A 20,097-nucleotide genomic window follows, 5' to 3' on the forward strand; every position below is an offset into this window, starting at 1 on the left:
AAAGTACAGTACCTACTGCACTTGTCAAAGAGCACTGTTTCCGCCCGGTTTCGAACCGAGGACCTTTCGCGTGTTAAGCAAACGTGATAACCACAACACTACAGAAACTGCTTCAAAAATTATCTGCAAGGAGTAAATCGAATTTTACAGATATTCATGGCACGTGTTCAAATTTCCAAAATTAGGCATTTATGAAAATAACTATTCTCTGTTAATAGTACAGTACCTACTGCACATGTCAAAGAGCAGTGTTTCCTCCCGGTTTCAAACTGAGGACCTTTCACGTGTAAAGCTAACGTGATAACCACTACACTACAGAAACTGCTGCTTGATTTTTCTGCAAGGAGTAAACCGAATTTTAAAAATATTCATGGCACGTATTCGAATTTCCAAAATAAAGAATTCATGAAATTTTCTGTTACCACTATGGTACTTCAGAATGTGTCAATGAGCGTTGTTTCCGCCCGGTTTCGAACCAGGGACCTTTCGCGTGTGAAGCAAACGTGATAACCACTACACTACAGAAACTGCTGCTACATTTAGCTGCGAGGAGTAAACCGAATTTTAAAGATATTCATGGCACGTGTTCAAATTTCCAAAATAAAGAATTTATGAAAATAACATTTTTTGTTAAAAGTACAGTACCTACTGCATGTGTCAAAGAGCACTGTTTCCTCCCGGTTTCAAACCGAGGACCTTTCGCGTGTAAAGCGAACGTGATAACCACTACACTACAGAAACTGCTGCTACATTTAGCTGCGAGGAGTAAACCGAATTTTACAGATATTCATGGCACGTATTCAAATTTCCAAAATACAGAATTTATGAAAATAACAATTCTTTGTTAAAAGTACAGTACCTACTGCACGTGTCAAAGAGCACTGTTTCCGCCCGGTTTCAAACCGAGGACCTTTCGCGTGTTAAGCGAACGTGATAACCACTACACTACAGAAACTGCTGCAACAATTATCTGCAAGGAGTAAACCGAATTTTACAGATATTCATGGCACGTGTTCAAATTTCCAAAATTAGGCATTTATGAAAATAACTATTCTCTGTTAATAGTACAGTACCTACTGCACGTGTCAAAGAGCACTGTTTCCTCCCGGTTTCAAACTGAGGACCTTTCACGTGTAAAGCTAACGTGATAACCACTACACTACAGAAACTGCTGCTTGATTTTTCTGCAAGGAGTAAACCGAATTTTAAAAATATTCATGGCACGTATTCGAATTTCCAAAATAAAGAATTCATGAAATTTTCTGTTACCACTATGGTACTTCAGAATGTGTCAATGAGTGTTGTTTCCGCCCGGTTTCGAACCAGGGACCTTTCGCGTGTGAAGCAAATGTGATAACCACTACACCACAGAAACTGCTGCTACAATTAGCTGCGAGGAGTAAATCGAATTTTACAGATATTCATGGCACGTATTCGAATTTCCAAAATACAGAATTCATGAAAATAACAATTCTTTGTTGAAAGTACAGTACCTACTGCACGTGTCAAAGAGCACTGTTTCCGCCCGGTTTCGAACCCGAGGACCTTTCGCGTGTTAAGCAAACGTGATAACCGCTACACTACAGAAACTGCTTCAACAATTATCTGCAAGGAGTAAACCGAATTTTACAGATATTCATGGCACGTGTTCAAATTTCCAAAATTAGGCATTTATGAAAATAACTATTCTCTGTTAATAGTACAGTACCTACTGCACATGTCAAAGAGCACTGTTTCCTCCCGGTTTCAAACTGAGGACCTTTCACGTGTAAAGCGAACGTGATAACCACTACACTACAGAAAGTGCTGCTACATTTAGCTGCAAGGAGTAAACCGAATTTTAAAGATATTCATGGCACGTGTTCAAATTTCCAAAATTAGGAATTTATGAAAATAATATTCTCTGTTAATAGTACAGTACCTACTGCACATGTCAAAGAGCAGTGTTTCCTCCTGGTTTCAAACTGAGGACCTTTCACGTGTAAAGCTAACGTGATAACCACTACACTACAGAAACTGCTGCTTGATTTTTCTGCAAGGAGTAAACCGAATTTTACAGATATTCATGGCACGTATTCGAATTTCCAAAATAAAGAATTCATGAAATTTTCTGTTACCACTATGGTACTTCAGAATGTGTCAATGAGTGTTGTTTCCGCCCGGTTTCGAACCAGGGACCTTTCGCGTGTGAAGCAAACGTGATAACCACTACACCACAGAAACTACTGCTACAATTAGCTGCGAGGAGTAAACCGAATTTTAAAGATATTCATGGCACGTATTCGAATTTCCAAAATACAGAATTCATGAAAATAACAATTCTTTGTTGAAAGTACAGTACCTACTGCACGTGTCAAAGAGCTCTGTTTCCGCCCGGTTTCGAACCGAGGACCTTTCGCGTGTTAAGCAAACGTGATAACCGCAACACTACAGAAACTGCTTCAACGATTATCTGCAAGGAGTAAATCGAATTTTACAGATATTCATGGCACGTGTTCAAATTTCCAAAATTAGGCATTTATGAAAATAACTATTCTCTGTTAATAGTACAGTACCTACTGCACGTGTCAAAGAGCACTGTTTCCTCCTGGTTTCAAACTGAGGACCTTTCACGTGTAAAGCGAACGTGATAACCACTACACTACAGAAACTGCTGCTTGATTTTTCTGCAAGGAGTAAACCGAATTTTAAAGATATTCATGGCACGTATTCGAATTTCCAAAATAAAGAATTCATGAAATTTTCTGTTACCACTATGGTACTTCAGAATGTGTCAATGAGTGTTGTTTCCGCCCGGTTTCGAACCAGGGACCTTTCGCGTGTGAAGCAAACGTGATAACCACTACACCACAGAAACTACTGCTACAATTAGCTGCAAGGAATAAACCGAATTTTAAAGATATTCATGGCACGTATTCGAATTTCCAAAATAGGCAATTATGAAAATAACAATTCTTTGTTAAAAGTACAGTACCTACTGCACGTGTCAAAGAGCACTGTTTCCTCCCGGTTTCAAACCGAGGACCTTTCGCGTGTAAAGCGAACGTGATAACCACTACACTACAGAAACTGCTGCTTGATTTTTCTGCAAGGAGTAAACCGAATGTTAAAAATATTCATGGCACGTATTCGAATTTCCAAAATAAAGAATTCATGAAATTTTCTGTTACCACTATGGTACTTCAGAATGTGTCAATGAGTGTTGTTTCCGCCCGGTTTCGAACCAGGGACCTTTCGCGTGTGAAGCAAACGTGATAACCACTACACCACATAAACTACTGCTACAATTAGCTGCGAGGAGTAAACCGAATTTTATAGATATTCATGGCACGTATTCGAATTTCCAAAATAGAGAATTCATGAAAATAACAATTCTTTGTTGAAAGTACAGTACCTACTGCACTTGTCAAAGAGCACTGTTTCCGCCCGGTTTCGAACCGAGGACCTTTCGCGTGTTAAGCGAACGTGATAACCACTACACTACAGAAACTGCTGCTACAATTATCTGCAAGGAGTAAACCGAATTTTACAGATATTCATGGCACGTGTTCAAATTTCCAAAAGTAGGCATTTATGAAAATAACTATTCTCTGTTAATAGTACAGTACCTACTGCACGTGTCAAAGAGCACTGTTTCCTCCCAGTTTCAAACTGAGGACCTTTCACGTGTAAAGCTAACGTGATAACCACTACACTACAGAAACTGCTGCTTGATTTTTCTGCAAGGAGTAAACCGAATTTTAAAAATATTCATGGCACGTATTCGAATTTCCAAAATAAAGAATTCATGAAATTTTCTGTTACCACTATGGTACTTCAGAATGTGTCAATGAGCGTTGTTTCCGCCCGGTTTCGAACCAGGGACCTTTCGCGTGTGAAGCAAACGTGATAACCACTACACTACAGAAACTGCTGCTACAATTAGCTGCGAGGAGTAAACCGAATTTTACAGATATTCATGGCACGTATTCGAATTTCCAAAATACAGAATTTATGAAAATAACAATTCTTTGTTGAAAGTACAGTACCTACTGCACGTGTCAAAGAGCTCTGTTTCCGCCCGGTTTCGAACCGAGGACCTTTCGCGTGTTAAGCGAACGTGATAACCGCTACACTACAGAAACTGCTGCAACAATTATCTGCAAGGAGTAAACCGAATTTTACAGATATTCATGGCACGTGTTCAAATTTCCAAAATTAGGCATTTATGAAAATAACTATTCTCTGTTAAAAGTACAGTACCTACTGCACGTGTCAAAGAGCAGTGTTTCCTCCCGGTTTCGAACCGAGGACCTTTCGCGTGTAAAGCGAACGTGATAACCACTACACTACAGAAACTGCTGCTTGATTTTTCTGCAAGGAGTAAACCGAATTTTACAGATATTCATGGCACGTATTCGAATTTCCAAAATAAAGAATTCATGAAATTTTTTGTTACCACTATGGTACTTCAGAATGTGTCAATGAGCGTTGTTTCCGCCCGGTTTCGAACCAGGGACCTTTCGCGTGTGAAGCAAACGTGATAACCACTACACCACAGAAACTACTGCTACATTTAGCTGCAAGGAGTAAACCGAATTTTAAAAATATTCATGGCACGTATTCGAATTTCCAAAATACAGAATTCATGAAAATAACAATTCTTTGTTGAAAGTACAGTACCTACTGCACGTGTCAAAGAGCTCTGTTTCCGCCCGGTTTCGAACCGAGGACCTTTCGCGTGTTAAGCGAACGTGATAACCACAACACTACAGAAACTGCTGCAAAAATTATCTGCAAGGAGTAAACCGAATTTTACAGATATTCATGGCACGTGTTCAAATTTCCAAAATTAGGCATTTATGAAAATAACTATTCTCTGTTAATAGTACAGTACCTACTGCACGTGTCAAAGAGCAGTGTTTCCTCCTGGTTTCGAACTGAGGACCTTTCACGTGTAAAGCGAACGTGATAACCACTACACTACAGAAACTGCTGCTTGATTTTTCTGCAAGGAGTAAACCGAATTTTAAAGATATTCATGGCACGTATTCGAATTTCCAAAATAAGGAATTCAAGAAATTTTCTGTTACCACTATGGTACTTCAGAATGTGTCAATGAGTGTTGTTTCCGCCCGGTTTCGAACCAGGGACCTTTCGCGTGTAAAGCAAACGTGATAACCACTACACCACAGAAACTGCTGCTACAATTAGCTGCAAGGAGTAAACCGAATTTTAAAGATATTCATGGCACGTATTCGAATTTCCAAAATACAGAATTCATGAAAATAACAATTCTTTGTTGAAAGTACAGTACCTACAGAACGTGTCAAAGAGCACTGTTTCCGCCCGGTTTCGAACCGAGGACCTTTCGCGTGTAAAGCGAACGTGATAACCACTACACTACAGAAACTGCTGCTACATTTATCTGCAAGGAGTAAACCGAATTTTAAAGATATTCATGGCACGTATTCAAATTTCCAAAATAAGGAATTCATGAAAATTTTCTGTTAACACTATGGTACTTCAGAATGTGTCAATGAGTGTTGTTTCCGCCCGGTTTCGAACCAGGGACCTTTCGCGTGTAAAGCAAACGTGATAACCACTACACCACAGAAACTACTGCTACATTTAGCTGCGAGGAGTAAACCGAATTTTAAAGATATTCATGGCACGTGTTCAAATTTCCAAAATACAGAATTTATGAAAATAACAATTCTTTGTTGAAAGTACAGTACCTACTGCACGTGTCAAAGAGCACTGTTTCCGCCCGGTTTCGAACCGAGGACCTTTCGCGTGTTAAGCGAACGCGATAACCGCTACACTACAGAAACTGCTGCAACGATTATCTGCAAGGAGTAAACCGAATTTTACAGATATTCATGGCACGTGTTCAAATTTCCAAAATTAGGCATTTATGAAAATAACTATTCTCTGTTAATAGTACAGTACCTACTGCACGTGTCAAAGAGCACTGTTTCCTCCCGGTTTCAAACTGAGGACCTTTCGCGTGTAAAGCTAACGTGATAACCACTACACTACAGAAACTGCTGCTTGATTTTTCTGCAAGGAGTAAACCGAATTTTAAAAATATTCATGGCACGTATTCGAATTTCCAAAATAAAGAATTCATGAAATTTTCTGTTACCACTATGGTACTTCAGAATGTGTCAATGAGCGTTGTTTCCGCCCGGTTTCGAACCAGGGACCTTTCGCGTGTGAAGCAAACGTGATTTTTTTTTTTTTTTTTTTTATTATCAAAAATGTTTGTTTACAATATTTACAGTACAATCTACTGTTTACAGTACAATCCACAGAGAACAATACAGAAGACACTAGACTAACAGAGGCAGGTGAACAATTCACCCCCTATCAAATTATCAACAAAGAAAATATCAAAACAGTGCTTTCAAAAATTATAAGTGATACCTCCACTCTCCTCTCGTGAAATTAACCCACTCCCTTCAACAAAAGACTCATCAAAATGTTCCATCCCATAATTAAACAACATATCTATGTGTTTACTGAACAGTGCTATAAAGATACTCCACACCTGAACCCTCTTTCTGTCAAAAGAAACATAATTCCTCCTACAAAAAATAGCATACCTCACAAAACTCAAAACCATATTCAACAAACACACATTAGCACCCTCACATTTACCAGACACTCCAAATAACAAAAGTTCCTCCCACGCATACTTTTTCACGAAATCTCCCCCCCAGTTTCTACATAACATTTCCTTAACTTTACAAAAAAAATATTTTAAATCCTCACATTCTATAAACAAATGCATAAGAGTTTCCGGGAAACGTCCACATACGTCGCATTCCCTTTCTATCTCACAATTAATTTTCTTTAGCACCACCTTTGTAAATATTCTATTATGTCTTAGTTTGAAATCATTATTTTCACACTCCTTACTATTATATTTTACATTTAAATTTCCCCATATCTTTTTTCATCCAATTCCGGAAAAACTACTTTCCAAAATTTCTCAGCAGCCGGCCTTCTACACACTTTTCCTACCATTATTCTATACAATCTTTTCACTGGTATACTAGATAAATGTACTTTCTTCTTACTGCTACCAATGAACAAATTAGGAAATACAAATAAATCTTCTCTTTCAACTTCACTATTTATTAAATCAACCCATGCTCTTGGTATACTATTCTTTATCTTGTCATACATATTATTCACTGTTCCCCTTCCCACCTCTTCATCCCATTCATTGATTATGTCAAAAATAGCTTCCCCAGGTAAAAACCCTGGAATTACCTCATATGTATAATCTTTTATTTGCCGTAGACCTGCACTCATAAATACTTTATTATACAAAACTTTTTCTTTGTTCTTGATTTTCTCATTCAGAAATATAGGTTGATTCATAATCAGGTCAATATGTCCACATTCATAATATACATTAGGCAACAACTCTGCCAATGCATTTAGCACCTCTTTATAAAAATCTGGTACCTTTTCAAACATTGCCCTTTTAAGCCCCATCAATAAACCATTATCCTCACAACCACCACTTTCCTCTAAGTAGACTCTAAAGAAGTGTTTCCAGCCATAATCTTCACTGTCATACAAATATTTCTTTACTGTTTTTATCCTAATAGCTTTTCTTTTGACATCTAAATCTACAAGTTTTAAACCTCCATCCACATAGTCAGCAATCAATGTTTTCTGAGATATTCTCACTCCTTTACCATCCCATATAAAATTTGACACCACATTATTCAATTCATTTAGGACCCACTCCGGCATGTCCAGGACTCCCAAAACATACACAAATTTGGATAATACCAAAGCATTTGCAACAATTACTTTCCCTTGTAACTTTAGTTTTCTATTTTTCCAGAAATTCAACGTTAGCTTGACTTTATTAAGGATCCCAGTCCAAGTTATATCTTTTGCCTCTTTCTCCTTTACACCAATGTTTACTCCCAGCACTTTAATAAAATCCTTTGCGCTCTTGAATGGAATCTCACACCCGTTTACATTGATATCCCCAACAAACATTATTTCAGTCTTCTCTATATTAACTTTAGCACCCGATGCCTTGCCATATATATCTATGATCCCCATAATGCTTCCAATACTTTCTATATCCTTCACAGTACAAGTAGTGTCATCAGCGTACTGATGTACAACACTGACACCACCACCTGGGATTCCAACACCCCTTACTTCTTTATTACTATTTATCAATGTAGCTAACGGTTCTGTAGAAACACTGTACAGCAGAGCTGACAAAGGACAGCCCTGCCTTACTGACCTCTCCACAGGGAAAGTATCTGTTAACACTCCGTTACATTTAACACAACTTTTAGCCCCACTATACAACAGGTTGATCCAAGATACAAACTTTGGCCCAAACCCAAACCTCTCCAAAGTCTGTAATAAAAAGCTGTGCTCCACTCTATCGAAAGCTTTGTTAAAGTCCAAACTTAAAACTATACCACCTTCATTTTTCATTTGATTAACAACATCCCTAATTGTACAAATGACATCTGAAATATCTCTTCCAGGTATGCCGTAGGCTTGTGTTGATTCAATAATACTCCCAATCACCTTTTTCATCCTATTCGCTAACACTTTAGTCAGTATCTTATAATCCGAATTTAGAAGGCTAATAGGCCTATAATTTTCTAACTTTAATCTACTGCCCCTATTTTTGAATAAGATCGTTAACATTCCAGTTGACATAGACTCAGGGATTTCCTTATTCTCTTCCATATAATGAAACACCCTCACTAAAATGGGTGCCAAAATATCTACAAAGACTTTATAGAACTCATTTGTTAAACCATCCAAACCCGGACTTTTATTACCTTGCGTGCTAACAATTGCTTCCTTGATTTCCATAATCGAAATCTCTTCATCACACATCATTCTATCTGCCTGCGATACTTTGGCACTAATTGTATCCAACACTTTTACAACACACACTTTATCTACATCATTCTTTTTGTAAAGATTTCTGTAAAAGGTTTCAACTGTCTCTAAGATCCCAACAAAATCGTTTACCTTTACACCTCTTTCATCTTCCAACTCTACAATGTAACTCTTAGTTTGTTTTCTTTTTCCAGACCCCAAAAAAAGGATGTACATTTCTCTCCCTCCAAAGCGTACTGTGCCCTGCTCCTAACAATAGCACCCAAACATTTATTTTTTTCATAACGACCCAGCTCTGCATGGATTTTCAAATAATTCACAACATCATAGTCTGGATCCGTATCAGCCTTTTCAAGTTCATGCAACATCCTATTCCTAAGCATTATTTCTTTCTGCTTATCTAAACGGTTATGATTTTTTGCGTACCTAATACTCCTATTTTTTACTTTTACTTTCACTTCCTCCCACCATAAACACACATTCTCTTTTAACAGTACATTAGACATTTCATCATTAATACATTCAACAATTTCATTTCTATATCCTTCCTCCTTTAACAGACTGGCATTTAAACACCAGACACCTCCCCCTCTCCTCTCCACACCAAAACCCATTTGAAATGACATTACTGCATGATCACTATATGCTGTAAAGGTATATGACACCTTCTTAACATTCTGCACCAATTCTTGTTTTGCTAGACATAAATCAATTCTGCTTTGTTTTAATTCCTTTAGAACCACCTGCCTTCTAGAGAATACTCTTCTGTTTGGATTTTCAGCCCTCCATATATCTACTAGATTCTCCTCATTCATAAGTTTCCATAATGCATTTCTAGAAGAGTCATATCTGAATTTAGCACAACTAGAGGCATCCATTCTACTACACCTCACATTAAAATCTCCTATCAGTATACAGTTTTCTGAGCACAGTGTTTTTAATTTGTGAAACATTTCTCTCCTTTCAGATTCAATGTTTGAAGCATAAACATTAATTAAACGAAAAACTACATTTTGAACTTCAAATTCAATTACAATAAGTCTGCCATCATTGTCAGCATATATTTCTTTTACATTTTGCACCACATCATTTTTTATCAAAATAGCCACACCACATGTTTTATCCCCTCCATGACTACAAAAATTAAATCTGACCATTTACTCTTAATCTCCTGCATTTTGGAGTCTGTCCAATTGGTCTCTTGAAAACACAACATGTCTGCCTTAACAGACACTAATACCTGCTCAAATTTGCTCATGTTTCTCAAACTGTTACCATTTAGGGATGCGACTGTAATCATTATGAATGTGTGCAGAAGTATAATCAGAGCCAAACAAGTCCTTAAAAATCCTACTTTTTCTTTTTTCCAAAACCCATCATCTCCCTGGTTTTCGACAATGACCTCTTATTTTTTACAAACAACTGAAGATCCTCACTATCTATTTCATCATCCGTCTCTTTATTTGGATTTTTGGGGGGATCGGCGGGGAAGCCTTTTGAAAAGTGCGCTTTAACAGTGCCCGTGACTTCAGTGGACCCAGCCCACTCTTTGGTGTAATTTTTACACAGGCTTAAAGCTGGCTCAGGCACCTGAGAAGCACCTTGCACCATCTCTACCTGTGTATGTCTTTCACCCATCATGTGCTGCTGTTCCACCTTGTCAGCAGCAGAGACTAAAACGGCGTCTCGTGCTTTGCCAGGAGACATTACAGGCTCTTCAAGCTTATCTGCCACTGTCTCTGGAGTCACACTCTCCATGTCACTCTCATCCTCCCTCTCCATAGGCACACTCCCCTCTTCCTCAGACGTGAGGTCCATTGTTTGCAAAAGTAAGTGATTTTCTCCCTTATTACAGCTACATCTAACTTTAGGTCTGTCACACATTTTGCACACATTTCCTATGTTCCGACATTCTCTGGCATAATGCCCTTGTTCACTACATTTGTGGCATGTGAATTCCGGACATTCCTTAAGTATGTGCCCCGGCTGAATACATAATCTACATACCTTCACTTGATTGTCGTGGATTACACGAAAATATTCAAATCCCTCGACAGTGTTAAATTTTGTAGAATATGGCAAGGATTGCACATTGTCTGTAAACTTTACCTTGCAAAATCTTGTCCCATCTACAATGTCCGTTCCTGGCCACATCCTCCTCTTGATTGGCGTGGTCGCCTTCACCTTCCAGCCTTTTAGTTTCTCTTCTATCTCCTCATCCGTAATGTATGCGGGCAAGTTCAAAAAGGACACCACCAGCTCATCGTTCCCTAGTTCTTTAGCCATGATTTGACAGTTCTTTATCTTTAGCCCGTCTATTAGTCTTTCTTTTCCATTTACATGAGACATTGTTACTTCATACTTATTCCCGTCTTTCATTCGACATCCCAGTATTGTTCCGCAAACTTCCTTTATTCCTCTCAGCAATTCCATCGTTGTTATTTTCCCTTCTCCACTTATTTCCACGTTCACCGTCAGTTCCTTCTCATATGTTCTTTTTTTCAGTTCTTCGTTTAACATTCTGATTTCACTGTTGTCCTTTCTCGTCGTCGTTTGTATTCTTGATGTCGAAGCCATGTTGTCCGTCCGGTTATTTTAAGCAATATCCCCCAAACAGCTCACGCTGATGGGGGACAATAGCAAAAACGTTTCACAGAAACTTCACTACAGTCACTCACAAACTTTCAAACTTATAAGTCAACTAGACCTCCAAAAAAAACGATATTCTCTCTCAAGCACTCAGACACCTGCTTCTCTTCCACTTCCTGAAACTCCAAAAAGGGGCGTGTGAAGCGAACGTGATAACCACTACACTACAGAAACTGCTGCTACATTTAGCTGCGAGGAGTAAACCGAATTTTACAGATATTCATGGCACGTATTCGAATTTCCAAAATACAGAATTCATGAAAATAACAATTCTTTGTTGAAAGTACAGTACCTACTGCACGTGTCAAAGAGCTCTGTTTCCGCCCGGTTTCGAACCGAGGACCTTTCGCGTGTTAAGCGAACGTGATAACCACTACACTACAGAAACTTCTGCAACAGTTATCTGCAAGGAGTAAACCGAATTTTACAGATATTCATGGCACGCGTTCAAATTTCCAAAATTAGGCATTTATGAAAATAACTATTCTCTGTTAATAGTACAGTACCTACTGCACGTGTCAAAGAGCACTGTTTCCTCCCAGTTTCAAACTGAGGACCTTTCACGTGTAAAGAGAACGTGATAACCACTACACTACAGAAACTGCTGCTTGATTTTTCTGCAAGGAGTAAACCGAATTTTAAAAATATTCATGGCACGTATTCGAATTTCCAAAATAAAGAATTCATGAAATTTTCTGTTACCACTATGGTACTTCAGAATGTGTCAATGAGCGTTGTTTCCGCCCGGTTTCGAACCAGGGACCTTTCGCGTGTGAAGCAAATGTGATAACCACTAGACCACAGAAACTACTGCTACAGTTAGCTGCGAGGAGTAAATCGAATTTTACAGATATTCATGGCACGTATTCGAATTTCCAAAATACAGAATTCATGAAAATAACAATTCTTTGTTGAAAGTACAGTACCTACTGCACGTGTCAAAGAGCTCTGTTTCCGCCCGGTTTCAAACCGAGGACCTTTCGCGTGTTAAGCAAACGTGATAACCGCTACACTACAGAAACTGCTTCAACAATTATCTGCAAGGAGTAAACCGAATTTTACAGATATTCATGGCACGTGTTCAAATTTCCAAAATTAGGCATTTATGAAAATAACTATTCTCTGTTAATAGTACAGTACCTACTGCACATGTCAAAGAGCAGTGTTTCCTCCTGGTTTCAAACTGAGGACCTTTCACGTGTAAAGCTAACGTGATAACCACTACACTACAGAAACTGCTGCTTGATTTTTCTGCAAGGAGTAAACCGAATTTTAAAAATATTCATGGCACGTATTCGAATTTCCAAAATAAAGAACTCATGAAATTTTCTGTTACCACTATGGCACTTCAGTATGTGTCAATGAGCGTTGTTTCCGCCCGGTTTCGAACCAGGGACCTTTCGCGTGTGAAGCAAACGTGATAACCACTACACTACAGAAACTGCTGCTACATTTAGCTGCGAGGAATAAACCGAATTTTACAGATATTCATGGCACGTATTCGAATTTCCAAAATACAGAATTCATGAAAATAACAATTCTTTGTTGAAAGTACAGTACCTACTGCACGTGTCAAAGAGCTCTGTTTCCGCCCGGTTTCGAACCGAGGACCTTTCGCGTGTTAAGCGAACGTGATAACCACTACACTACAGAAACTTCTGCAACAATTATCTGCAAGGAGTAAACCGAATTTTACAGATATTCATGGCACGCGTTCAAATTTCCAAAATTAGGCATTTATGAAAATAACTATTCTCTGTTAATAGTACAGTACCTACTGCACGTGTCAAAGAGCAGTGTTTCCTCCTGGTTTCAAACTGAGGACCTTTCGCGTGTTAAGCGAACGTGATAACCGCTACACTACAGAAACTGCTTCAACAATTATCTGCAAGGAGTAAACCGAATTTTACAGATATTCAGGGCACGTATTCGAATTTCCAAAATACAGAATTTATGAAAATAACAATTCTTTGTTGAAAGTACAGTACCTACTGCACGTGTCAAAGAGATCTGTTTCCGCCCAGTTTCGAACCGAGGACCTTTCGCGTGTTAAGCAAACGTGATAACCGCTACACTACAGAAACTGCTTCTACAATTATCTGCAAGGAGTAAACCGAATTTTACAGATATTTATGGCACGTGTTGAAATTTCCAAATTTAGGCATTTATGAAAATAACTATTCTCTTTTAAAAGTACTGTACCTACTGCACGTGTCAAAGAGCACTGTTTCCGCCCGGTTTCGAACCGAGGACCTTTCGCGTGTAAAGCGAACGTGATAACCACTACACTACAGAAACTGCTGCTTGATTTTCCTGCAAGAAGTAAACCGAATTTTACAGATATTCATGGCACGTATTCGAATTTCCAAAATACGGAATTTATGAAAATAACAATTCTTTGTTGAAAGTACAGTACCTACTGCACGTGTCAAAGAGCTCTGTTTCCGCAAGGTTTCGAACCGAGGACCTTTCGCGTGTTAAGCGAACGTGATACCCACTACACTACAGACACTGCTTCAACAATTATCTGCAAGGAGTAAATCGAATTTTACAGATATTCATGGCACGTGTTCAAATTTCCAAAATTAGGCATTTATGAAAATATCTATTCTCTGTTAATAGTACAGTACCCACCGCGCATGTCAAAGCGCACTGTTTCCTCCCGGTTTCAAACTGAGGACCTTTCACGTGTAAAGCGAACATGATAACCACTACACTACAGAAACTGCTGTAACACTTATCTGCAAGGAGTAAAACGAATTTTACTGATATTCATGGCACGTGTTCAAATTTCCAAAATTAGGCATTTATGAAAATAACTATTCTCTTTTAAAAGTACTGTACTTGTCAAAGAGCACTGTTTCCGCCCGGTTTCGAACCAAGGACCTTTCGCGTGTTAAGCGTACGTGATAACCACTACACTACAGAAACTGCTTCAACAATTATCTGCGAGGAATAAATCGAATTTTACAGATATTCATGGCACGTGTTCAAATTTCCAAAATTAGGCATTTATGAAAATAACTATTCTCTTTTAAAAGTACTGTACCTACTGCACGTGTCAAAGAGCACTGTTTCCGCCCGGTTTCGAACCGAGGACCTTTCGCGTGTTAAGCGAACGTGATACCCACTACACTACAGACACTGCTTCAACAATTATCTGCAAGGAGTAAATCGAATTTTACAGATATTCATGGCACGTGTTCAAATTTCCAAAATTAGGCATTTATGAAAATATCTATTCTCTGTTAATAGTACAGTACCCACCGCACATGTCAAAGCGCACTGTTTCCTCCCGGTTTCAAACTGAGGACCTTTCACGTGTAAAGCGAACGTGATAACCACTACACTACAGAAACTGCTGTAACACTTATCTGCAAGGAGTAAAACGAATTTTACAGATATTCATGGCACGTGTTCAAATTTCCAAAATTAGGCATTTATGAAAATAATATTCTCTTTTAAAAGTACTGTACGTGTCAAAGAGCACTGTTTCCGTCCGGTTTCGAACCAAGGACCTTTCGCGTGTTAAGCGTACGTGATAACCACTACACTACAGACACTGCTTCAACAATTATCTGCAAGGAGTAAATCGAATTTTACAGATATTCATGGCACGTGTTCAAATTTCCAAAATTAGGCATTTATGAAAATATCTATTCTCTGTTAATAGTACAGTACCCACCGCACATGTCAAAGAGCACTGTTTCCTCCCGGTTTCAAACTGAGGACCTTTCACGTGTAAAGCGAACGTGATAACCACTACACTACAGAAACTGCTGTAACAATTATCTGCAAGGAGTAAAACGAATTTTACTGATATTCATGGCACGTGTTCAAATTTCCAAAATTAGGCATTTATGAAAATAACTATTCTCTTTTAAAAGTACCGTACGTGTCAAAGAGCACTGTTTCCGCCCGGTTTCGAACCAAGGACCTTTCGCGTGTTAAGCGTACGTGATAACCACTACACTACAGAAACTGCTTCAACAATTACCTGCAAGGAGTAAATCGAATTTTACAGATATTCATGGCACGTGTTCAAATTTCCAAAATTAGGCATTTATGAAAATAACTATTCTCTTTTAAAAGTACTGTACCCACCGCACATGTCAAACCGCACTGTTTCCTCCCGGTTTCAAACTGAGGACCTTTCACGTGTAAAGCGAACGTGATAACCACTACACTACAGAAACTGCTGTAACACTTATCTGCAAGGAGTAAAACGAATTTTACTGATATTCATGGCACGTGTTCAAATTTCCAAAATTAGGCATTTATGAAAATAACTATTCTCTTTTAAAAGTACTGTACGTGTCAAAGAGCACTGTTTCCGTCCGGTTTCGAACCAAGGACCTTTCGCGTGTTAAGCGTACGTGATAACCACTACACTACAGACACTGCTTCAACAATTATCTGCAAGGAGTAAATCGAATTTTACAGATATTCATGGCACGTGTTCAAATTTCCAAAATTAGGCATTTATGAAAATATCTATTCTCTGTTAATAGTACAGTACCCACCGCACATGTCAAAGCGCACTGTTTCCTCCCGGTTTCAAACTGAGGACCTTTCACGTGTAAAGCGAACGTGATAACCACTACACTACAGAAACTGCTGTAACACTTATCTGCAAGGAGTAAAACGAATTTTACTGATATTCATGGCACGTGTTCAAATTTCCAAAATTAGGCATTTATGAAAATAACTATTCTCTTTTAAAAGTACTGTACGTGTCAAAGAGCACTGTTTCCGCCCGGTTTCGAACCAAGGACCTTTCGCGTGTTAAGCGTACGTGATAACCACTACACTACAGAAACTGCTTCAACAATTATCTGCAAGGAATAAATCGAATTTTACAGATATTCATGGCACGTGTTCAAATTTCCAAAATTAGGCATTTATGAAAATAACTATTCTCTGTTATTAGTACAGTACCTACTGCACATGTCAAAGAGCACTGTTTCCTCCCGGTTTCAAACTGAGGACCTTTCACGTGTAAAGCGAACGTGATAACCACTACACTACAGAAACTGCTGCTTGATTTTCTTGCAAGAAGTAAACCGAATTTTACAGATATTCATGGCACGTATTCGAATTTCCAAAATAAGGCATTCATGAAATTTTCTGTTACCACTATGGTACTTCAGAATGTGTCAATGAGCGTTGTTTCCGCCCGGTTTCGAACCAGGGACCTTTCGCGTGTGAAGCGAACGTGATAACCACTACACATCAGAAACTACTGCTACAATTAGCTGCAAGGAGTAAACCGAATTTTAAAAATATTCATGTCACGTATTCAAATTTCCAAAACAAGGGATTAATGAAATTCTTTGTTAACACTATGGTACTTCTTGAATGTGTCAATGAGCGTTGTTTCCGCCTGGTTTCGAACCAGGGACCTTTCGCGTGTGAAGCGAACTTGATAACCACTACACTACAGAAACTGCTGTAACACTTAACTGCAAGGAGTAAAACGAATTTTACTGATATTCATGGCACGTGTTCAAATTTCCAAAATTAGGCATTTATGAAAATAACTATTCTCTTTTAAAAGTACTGTACCTACTGCACGTGTCAAAGAGCACTGTTTCCACCCGGTTTCGAAACGAGGACCTTTCGCATGTTAAGCGAACGTGATAACCACTACACTACAGAAACTGCTTCAACAATTATCTGCAAGGAGTAAATCGAATTTTACAGATATTCATGGCACGTGTTCAAATTTCCAAAATTAGGCATTTATGAAAATAACTATTCTCTGTTAACCTGTTGGGGCTAGGGGGCAGTATTTTCACGGCTGGATAAAAAAAACGTACCCGATTTAATCTGGTTACTAATCCTACCCAGTAACTAGAATATGCATATACTTATTATATATGGATAGAAAACACCCTAAAGTTTCTAAAACTGTTTGAATGGTGTCTGTGAGTATAAAAGAACTCATTTGGCAGGCAAAACCCTGAGACATTTTCTGACAGGAAGTGGATACCTGATGTGTTGAATTACCTTTAAGCCTATGCCATTGAAACACACAGGGGTTGATTAATGTTTTGGCACTTCCTATTGCTTCCACTAGATGTCACCAGCCTTTACAAAGTGTTTTGAGTCTTTTACTGTGAGATCTGACCGAACAAGAGCCTTGGAACGGTGATGGCCGATTAGACTTTGGCGCGCGAGTTCATGTTGGGTACCCTCGTTCCAATACGTTATAAAAGAGAATGCATTCGTCCACCTTGAATATTATTCATGTTCTGGTTAAAAAAGGCACTAATGATTTATGCTATACAACGTTTGACATGTTTGAATGAACGTAAATATATTTTTTCCCCTCGTTCATGACGAGAAGTCCGGCTGGCTTAGATCATGTGCTAACAACACGGAGCTTTTTGGACATAAATGATGAGCTTTTTTGAACAAAACTACATTCGTTATGGACCTGGGATTCCTGGAAGTGACATCTGATGAAGAGAATCAAAGGTAATGGATTATTTACATAGTATTTTCGATTTTAGATCTCTCCAACATGGCCGTTTGTCTGTATAGCAAAGCGTATTTTTCTGGGCGCAGTGCTTAGATTATTGCAAAGTGGGATTTCCCAGTAAGGTTATTTTTAAATCTGGCAAGTTGATTGCGTTCAAGAGATGTAAATCTATAATTCTTTAAATGACAATATAATATTTTACCAATGTTTTCTAATTTTAATTATTTAATTTGTGGTGCTGACTTGACTGCCGGTTATTGGAGGGAAACGATTTCCTGAACATCAATGCCATAGTAAACCGCTGTTTTTGGATATAAATATGAACTTGATAGAACTAAAAATGCATTTATTGTCTAACATAATGTCCTAGGAGTGTCATCTGATGGAGATTGTTAAAGGTTAGTGCATCATTTTAGCTGGTTTTATGGTTTTGGTGACGCCTGTCTTTGAATTGACAAAACATTACACACAGCTATTGTCAATGTACTCTCCTAACATAATCTAACTTTATGCTTTCGCCGTAGAACCTTTTTGAAATCGGACAACGTGGTTAGATTAAGGAGATGTTTATCTTTCAAAGGGTGTAAGATAGTTGTATGTTTGAAAAATTTGAATTTTGACATTTATTTGGTTTCAAATTTGCCGCTCTTGAAATGCACCTGCTGTTGATAGGGTGCACCACGGGTGGCACGCTAGCGTCCCACATAGCCCCAAGAAGTTAAAAGTAGAAAGTTTGCAGCCATCCACTTCTTTATGTCTGAAACACAGGCTTCTAGCGAGGGCAATTTTGGGGCTTCACCATGTTTCATTGAAATGTACAGCTGTGTGTCGTCCGCATAGCAGTGAAATTTAACATTATGTTTTCGAATGACATCCCCAAGAGGTAAAATATATAGTGAAAACAATAGTGGTCCTAAAACGGAACCTTGAGGAACACCGAAATTTACAATTGATTTGTCAGAGGACAAACCATTCACAGAGACAAACTGATATCTTTCCGACAGATAAGATCTAAACCAGGCCAGAACTTGTCCATGTAGACCAATTTGGGTTTCCAATCTCTCCAAAAGAATGTGGTGATCGATGGTATCAAAAGCGGCACTAAGATCTAGGAGCACGAGGACAGATGCAGAGCCTCGGTCTGACGTCATTAACCTCTATGGGCTAGGTGGGACGCTAGCGTGCCACCCGTGGTGCACTCCATCAACAGCAGGTGCATTTCAAGAGCGGCAAATTTGAATCCAAATAAATGTCAAAATTCAAATTTTTCAAAAATACAACTATTTTACACCATTTGAAAGATAAACATCTCCTTAATCTAACCACGTTTTACGATTTCAAAAAGGTTTTACGGCGAAAGCATAAATTTAGAGTATGTTAGGACAGTACATTTACAAGAGTTGTGTGTAATGTTTTGTCAAGTCAAAGACAGGGTCACCAAAACCATAAAACCAGCTAAAATGATGCACTAACCTTTTACAATCTCCATCAGATGACACTCCTAGGACATTATGTTAGACAATGCATGCATTTTTAGTTCTATCAAGTTCATATTTATATCCAAAAACAGCGTTTTACTATGGCATTGATGTTGAGGAAATCGTTTCCCTCCAATAACCGGCAGTCAAGTCAGCGTCACAAATTAAATAATTAAAATTAGAAAACATTGGTAAAATATTATATTGTCATTTAAAGAATTATAGATTTACATCTCTTGAACGCAATCAACTTGCCAGATTTAAAAATAACCTTACTGGGAAATCACACTTTGCAATAATCTGAGCACTGCGCCCAGAAAAATACGGCGTTGCGATACAGACTAGACGTCATGTTGGGGAGATCTAAAATCGAAAATACTATGTAAATAATCCATTACCTTTGATTCTCTTCATCAGATGTCACTTCCAGGTATCACAGGTCCATAACGAATGTAGTTTTGTTCAAAAAAGCTCATCATTTATGTCCAAAAATCTCCGTCTTGTTAGCACATGATCTAAGCCAGCCGGACTTCTCGTCATGAACGAGGGGAAAAAATATATTTACGTTCGTTCAAACATGTCAAACGTTGTATAGCATAAATC

General features: G+C 38.4%; 35 non-coding genes across 35 annotated transcripts; all 35 read right to left on the reverse strand.

Moving 5' to 3' along the window:
• Window positions 1–35: 35 nt before the first annotated feature.
• Window positions 36–108, reverse strand: trnav-aac (transfer RNA valine (anticodon AAC)). Its single transcript has one exon. It is a non-coding gene; the product is annotated as a tRNA-Val (tRNA).
• Window positions 109–455: 347 nt separating this feature from the next.
• On the reverse strand, window positions 456–528 carry trnav-cac (transfer RNA valine (anticodon CAC)). The gene has a single exon. It is a non-coding gene; the product is annotated as a tRNA-Val (tRNA).
• Window positions 529–668: 140 nt separating this feature from the next.
• Window positions 669–741, reverse strand: trnav-uac (transfer RNA valine (anticodon UAC)). The gene has a single exon. It is a non-coding gene; the product is annotated as a tRNA-Val (tRNA).
• Window positions 742–882: 141 nt separating this feature from the next.
• trnav-aac (transfer RNA valine (anticodon AAC)) lies at window positions 883–955 on the reverse strand. The gene has a single exon. It is a non-coding gene; the product is annotated as a tRNA-Val (tRNA).
• A 347-nt stretch (window positions 956–1,302) lies between these two features.
• On the reverse strand, window positions 1,303–1,375 carry trnav-cac (transfer RNA valine (anticodon CAC)). The gene has a single exon. It is a non-coding gene; the product is annotated as a tRNA-Val (tRNA).
• Window positions 1,376–1,516: 141 nt separating this feature from the next.
• trnav-aac (transfer RNA valine (anticodon AAC)) lies at window positions 1,517–1,590 on the reverse strand. The gene has a single exon. It is a non-coding gene; the product is annotated as a tRNA-Val (tRNA).
• Window positions 1,591–2,150: 560 nt separating this feature from the next.
• trnav-cac (transfer RNA valine (anticodon CAC)) lies at window positions 2,151–2,223 on the reverse strand. The gene has a single exon. It is a non-coding gene; the product is annotated as a tRNA-Val (tRNA).
• Window positions 2,224–2,364: 141 nt separating this feature from the next.
• trnav-aac (transfer RNA valine (anticodon AAC)) lies at window positions 2,365–2,437 on the reverse strand. Its single transcript has one exon. It is a non-coding gene; the product is annotated as a tRNA-Val (tRNA).
• Window positions 2,438–2,784: 347 nt separating this feature from the next.
• trnav-cac (transfer RNA valine (anticodon CAC)) lies at window positions 2,785–2,857 on the reverse strand. Its single transcript has one exon. It is a non-coding gene; the product is annotated as a tRNA-Val (tRNA).
• Window positions 2,858–2,997: 140 nt separating this feature from the next.
• Window positions 2,998–3,070, reverse strand: trnav-uac (transfer RNA valine (anticodon UAC)). Its single transcript has one exon. It is a non-coding gene; the product is annotated as a tRNA-Val (tRNA).
• Window positions 3,071–3,203: 133 nt separating this feature from the next.
• On the reverse strand, window positions 3,204–3,276 carry trnav-cac (transfer RNA valine (anticodon CAC)). Its single transcript has one exon. It is a non-coding gene; the product is annotated as a tRNA-Val (tRNA).
• Window positions 3,277–3,417: 141 nt separating this feature from the next.
• Window positions 3,418–3,490, reverse strand: trnav-aac (transfer RNA valine (anticodon AAC)). The gene has a single exon. It is a non-coding gene; the product is annotated as a tRNA-Val (tRNA).
• Window positions 3,491–3,837: 347 nt separating this feature from the next.
• trnav-cac (transfer RNA valine (anticodon CAC)) lies at window positions 3,838–3,910 on the reverse strand. The gene has a single exon. It is a non-coding gene; the product is annotated as a tRNA-Val (tRNA).
• Window positions 3,911–4,051: 141 nt separating this feature from the next.
• On the reverse strand, window positions 4,052–4,124 carry trnav-aac (transfer RNA valine (anticodon AAC)). The gene has a single exon. It is a non-coding gene; the product is annotated as a tRNA-Val (tRNA).
• A 141-nt stretch (window positions 4,125–4,265) lies between these two features.
• trnav-uac (transfer RNA valine (anticodon UAC)) lies at window positions 4,266–4,338 on the reverse strand. The gene has a single exon. It is a non-coding gene; the product is annotated as a tRNA-Val (tRNA).
• A 133-nt stretch (window positions 4,339–4,471) lies between these two features.
• Window positions 4,472–4,544, reverse strand: trnav-cac (transfer RNA valine (anticodon CAC)). The gene has a single exon. It is a non-coding gene; the product is annotated as a tRNA-Val (tRNA).
• A 141-nt stretch (window positions 4,545–4,685) lies between these two features.
• Window positions 4,686–4,758, reverse strand: trnav-aac (transfer RNA valine (anticodon AAC)). The gene has a single exon. It is a non-coding gene; the product is annotated as a tRNA-Val (tRNA).
• Window positions 4,759–5,105: 347 nt separating this feature from the next.
• On the reverse strand, window positions 5,106–5,178 carry trnav-uac (transfer RNA valine (anticodon UAC)). The gene has a single exon. It is a non-coding gene; the product is annotated as a tRNA-Val (tRNA).
• Window positions 5,179–5,319: 141 nt separating this feature from the next.
• On the reverse strand, window positions 5,320–5,392 carry trnav-uac (transfer RNA valine (anticodon UAC)). Its single transcript has one exon. It is a non-coding gene; the product is annotated as a tRNA-Val (tRNA).
• Window positions 5,393–5,526: 134 nt separating this feature from the next.
• trnav-uac (transfer RNA valine (anticodon UAC)) lies at window positions 5,527–5,599 on the reverse strand. The gene has a single exon. It is a non-coding gene; the product is annotated as a tRNA-Val (tRNA).
• Window positions 5,600–5,740: 141 nt separating this feature from the next.
• Window positions 5,741–5,813, reverse strand: trnav-aac (transfer RNA valine (anticodon AAC)). The gene has a single exon. It is a non-coding gene; the product is annotated as a tRNA-Val (tRNA).
• A 6,034-nt stretch (window positions 5,814–11,847) lies between these two features.
• trnav-aac (transfer RNA valine (anticodon AAC)) lies at window positions 11,848–11,920 on the reverse strand. Its single transcript has one exon. It is a non-coding gene; the product is annotated as a tRNA-Val (tRNA).
• A 347-nt stretch (window positions 11,921–12,267) lies between these two features.
• Window positions 12,268–12,340, reverse strand: trnav-cac (transfer RNA valine (anticodon CAC)). The gene has a single exon. It is a non-coding gene; the product is annotated as a tRNA-Val (tRNA).
• A 141-nt stretch (window positions 12,341–12,481) lies between these two features.
• trnav-aac (transfer RNA valine (anticodon AAC)) lies at window positions 12,482–12,554 on the reverse strand. The gene has a single exon. It is a non-coding gene; the product is annotated as a tRNA-Val (tRNA).
• A 347-nt stretch (window positions 12,555–12,901) lies between these two features.
• On the reverse strand, window positions 12,902–12,974 carry trnav-cac (transfer RNA valine (anticodon CAC)). The gene has a single exon. It is a non-coding gene; the product is annotated as a tRNA-Val (tRNA).
• A 141-nt stretch (window positions 12,975–13,115) lies between these two features.
• Window positions 13,116–13,188, reverse strand: trnav-aac (transfer RNA valine (anticodon AAC)). The gene has a single exon. It is a non-coding gene; the product is annotated as a tRNA-Val (tRNA).
• A 355-nt stretch (window positions 13,189–13,543) lies between these two features.
• On the reverse strand, window positions 13,544–13,616 carry trnav-aac (transfer RNA valine (anticodon AAC)). Its single transcript has one exon. It is a non-coding gene; the product is annotated as a tRNA-Val (tRNA).
• A 141-nt stretch (window positions 13,617–13,757) lies between these two features.
• Window positions 13,758–13,830, reverse strand: trnav-uac (transfer RNA valine (anticodon UAC)). Its single transcript has one exon. It is a non-coding gene; the product is annotated as a tRNA-Val (tRNA).
• A 560-nt stretch (window positions 13,831–14,390) lies between these two features.
• Window positions 14,391–14,463, reverse strand: trnav-aac (transfer RNA valine (anticodon AAC)). Its single transcript has one exon. It is a non-coding gene; the product is annotated as a tRNA-Val (tRNA).
• A 141-nt stretch (window positions 14,464–14,604) lies between these two features.
• trnav-aac (transfer RNA valine (anticodon AAC)) lies at window positions 14,605–14,677 on the reverse strand. Its single transcript has one exon. It is a non-coding gene; the product is annotated as a tRNA-Val (tRNA).
• A 764-nt stretch (window positions 14,678–15,441) lies between these two features.
• Window positions 15,442–15,514, reverse strand: trnav-aac (transfer RNA valine (anticodon AAC)). The gene has a single exon. It is a non-coding gene; the product is annotated as a tRNA-Val (tRNA).
• Window positions 15,515–16,279: 765 nt separating this feature from the next.
• trnav-aac (transfer RNA valine (anticodon AAC)) lies at window positions 16,280–16,352 on the reverse strand. The gene has a single exon. It is a non-coding gene; the product is annotated as a tRNA-Val (tRNA).
• Window positions 16,353–16,699: 347 nt separating this feature from the next.
• On the reverse strand, window positions 16,700–16,772 carry trnav-cac (transfer RNA valine (anticodon CAC)). Its single transcript has one exon. It is a non-coding gene; the product is annotated as a tRNA-Val (tRNA).
• A 134-nt stretch (window positions 16,773–16,906) lies between these two features.
• trnav-cac (transfer RNA valine (anticodon CAC)) lies at window positions 16,907–16,979 on the reverse strand. Its single transcript has one exon. It is a non-coding gene; the product is annotated as a tRNA-Val (tRNA).
• A 141-nt stretch (window positions 16,980–17,120) lies between these two features.
• trnav-aac (transfer RNA valine (anticodon AAC)) lies at window positions 17,121–17,193 on the reverse strand. The gene has a single exon. It is a non-coding gene; the product is annotated as a tRNA-Val (tRNA).
• Between the last annotated feature and the right edge of the window lie 2,904 nt (window positions 17,194–20,097).

This window comes from Salmo salar, chromosome ssa29 (genome assembly GCF_905237065.1).
Source record: "Salmo salar chromosome ssa29, Ssal_v3.1, whole genome shotgun sequence".
In the NCBI taxonomy this organism is placed as follows: domain Eukaryota; kingdom Metazoa; phylum Chordata; class Actinopteri; order Salmoniformes; family Salmonidae; genus Salmo; species Salmo salar.